The 3,048-nt window shown below is 53.0% G+C and overlaps 1 pseudogene; it reads right to left on the bottom strand.

Moving 5' to 3' along the window:
* Positions 1 to 619: 619 nt before the first annotated feature.
* LOC103252696 lies at positions 620 to 1,151 on the bottom strand (annotated as a pseudogene).
* Positions 1,152 to 3,048: the final 1,897 nt, after the last annotated feature.

Below are 3,048 nucleotides of genomic sequence, written 5' to 3'. Positions count from 1 at the left end.
TGGAGTGCAGTGGCTGCTCCCGGCCACCGCAGCCTCGACCTGCTGGGCTCCGGCGATCTTGCCGAAGTGCTGGGATTACAGGCTGAGACACCGAGCCCGGCCCATTCTTTTTTTTTTTGAGTTGGAGTCTCACTCTGTCACCCAGACTGGAGTGCAGTGGCTGCTCCCGGCCACCGCAGCCTCGACCTGCTGGGCTCCGGCGATCTTGCCGAAGTGCTGGGATTACAGGCTGAGACACCGAGCCCGGCCCATTCTTTTTTTTTTTGAGTTGGAGTCTCACTCTGTCACCCAGACTGGAGTGCAGTGGCTGCTCCCGGCCACCGCAGCCTCGACCTGCTGGGCTCCGGCGATCTTGCCGAAGTGCTGGGATTACAGGCTGAGACACCGAGCCCGGCCCATTCTTTTTTTTTTTGAGTTGGAGTCTCACTCTGTCACCCAGACTGGAGTGCAGTGGCTGCTCCCGGCCACCGCAGCCTCGACCTGCTGGGCTCCGGCGATCTTGCCGAAGTGCTGGGATTACAGGCTGAGACACCGAGCCCGGCCCATTCTTTTTTTTTTTTGACCTCTGAACTTTTTATTGGCTTCCTACTTCCCGGAAGGGTACCCTGCTTCCTCCACCTCAACGCCTGGTAACTTTGGTGTCATTGATCTCAGACACTAATTTGCCATCCGCTATCCTGCGGGTGGTGATGTTGGATGGTCTGGATGGAGCTGCTGCTGTACAGGCCATCACTGAGACTGAAGCCTCTCCGTCTTCCAGCAGGCGGCGGTGGGTGGCGATCTCAGCCTCCAGCTTGACCTTGATGTTCAGCAGAGACTCTTACACCTGGGCCTGGCGTTGGTCCTCTGTCCGGGTTTGTGCCAGCTCAGGCTCCATGTGCAGCAGGGTGCCGTTGAGCTGCTCCATCTGCAGGGCGCAGGGGCCTCCATCTCCCTCAGGCTGTTCTCCAAGCTGGCCTTCAGGTTTCTCGTGAAGTTCAGGTCAATCTCCAAGGACTGCACTGTACGTTTCAGCTTTGTGAGCGTCCAATCTCGGCAGACTGCGTGGTAACCACTGTGGGACCCTCCTTGGTCTGCTGGGACCAGTACTTGTCCAGCTCCTCTCGGTTCTCCTGAGCCAGCTCATCATACTGAGCCTGGATGTCCACCATGATCTTGCTGAGATCCTGAGATTTAAGTAAAACATTCTTAGGCCAGGCTCGGTGGCTCAGCCTGTAATCCCGTGCCTTTAGGAGGCTGAGGTGAGTGGATTGCCTAAGCCCGCGGGTTCGAGACCTGCCTGGGCAACTTGGCGAGACCTCATCTCTACAATAAAAATAAAAAAATTAGGCGGGTGTGGTAGCGCGCGCCTGTAGTTCCAGCTACTTGGAAGGCTGAGGCAGAAGGATCGCCGGAGCCCAGCAGGTCGAGGCTGCGGTGGCTGGGAGCATGCCACTGCCCTCCAGCCTGGGCAACAAAAAAAAAAAAAAGAAAAGAAAAGAAAACATTCTTATTTACAAACCCTAAATATTCTGTTGTATTCAGAATAAACTGCAAGCTCTTTACTCAGGTAAGACGCATCTTCTGCAAACTGGCTTCAAATTTGGAACCCTAAAATTTTTCTCAATGTTCTCAAATATAAACTTTTATGTTCTGGTGAACTAATCAGGATTGGCAGAACATACTTTATACTTTCCTACCCCTAGTCTATTCCTTTGTTTTTGTCATGTTCTTGGCCTGGAATTCCCTCCTATACCTTCACCCACTGAAACCCTAGCTATCACTTCAAGTTTTTGTTTTTTTTTTTTGAGTGAGAATTTCACTGTCTTGCCCAGGCTGGAGTGCAGTGGCATGCTCATGGCCACCACAGCCCCGACCTGCTGGACTCAGGTGATCCTTCCGCCTCAGTCTTCCAAGTAGCTGGAACTACAGGCACACACCACCATGCCCAGCTAATTTTTTGATTTATTGTAGAGATGAGGTCTCGCCACGTTGCCCAGACTGGTTTCCAACTCGAGCTATCCTCTCACTTTGGTCTCCCAAAGTGCTGGGATTATAGGTGTGAGCCACTGTGCCTAGCCCACTTCAAGTCTTAATTTTTTGTTTTTTTGAGTTGGAGTTTCATTCTGTCACCCAGACTGGAGTGCAGTGGCCACTCCCGGCCACCGCATCCTCTACCTGCTGGGCTCCGGCGATCCTTCTGCCTGAGTCTCAAGTCTTAATTTTGATGGCAGCATATTTCCACTGCCTTCCTGGGTCATCTGGTTTAGAGTCTGCTTCTTCTTTGCAACTTCATTTATTTATTTATTTATTATTTTTGCGTCAGGGATCTCACTTTGTTGCCCAGGCAAGAATGCAGCGACTCTTACGCCATCACAGCTTACTGCAGCTTCAACCTCCAGGGCTCTGCCCATCCTTCCACCTCAGCCTCCCCACTGAGCTGGGACTAGAGGTGCAGGACCACCACACCCCGCTAATTTTTTAAATTTTCTCATAAAGATGGGCTCCTGTTATGTTGCGTAGGTTGGTCTCAAACTCCTGGGCTCAAGCAATCCTCCCACTCCAGCCTCCCAAAGCTCTGGGATTGCAGGTGTGAGCCACCATGCCCGGCGTCAAATGTTTCCACTTGAAGAACTCCATTAAACGGGGCTCAGTGGCTCAGCCTGTAATCCCGCGCCTTTGGGAGGCTGAGGTGAGTGGATTGCCTGAGCCCGCGGGTTCGAGACCCGCCTGGGCAGGCGAGACCTCATCTCTACAATAAATCAAAAAATTAGCTGGGCGTGGTAGCGTACGCCTGTAATTCCGGCTACTCGGAAAGCTGAGGCAGAAAGATCGCCAGAGCCCAGCAGGTCGAACCCGCTCCCGCCCACCGCACTCCAGTCTGGGCGGCAGAGTGACACTCCAACTAAAAAAAAAAACCACCAACAAATAAAAAATTAAATTAAATTAAAAGAACTCCATTAGCCGGGCTCGGTGGCTCAGCCTGTAATCCCGCGCCTTTGGGAGGCTGAGGTGAGTGCATTGCCTGAGCCCCGCGGGGTTCGAGACCCGCCTGTGCAGGCGAGACCT

This window comes from Carlito syrichta, unplaced genomic scaffold (genome assembly GCF_000164805.1).
Source record: "Carlito syrichta isolate Samal-C Ts95f unplaced genomic scaffold, Tarsius_syrichta-2.0.1 Scaffold169347, whole genome shotgun sequence".
In the NCBI taxonomy this organism is placed as follows: Eukaryota; Metazoa; Chordata; class Mammalia; order Primates; family Tarsiidae; genus Carlito; species Carlito syrichta.
This window is presented reverse-complemented; position numbering and strand designations above follow the sequence as displayed.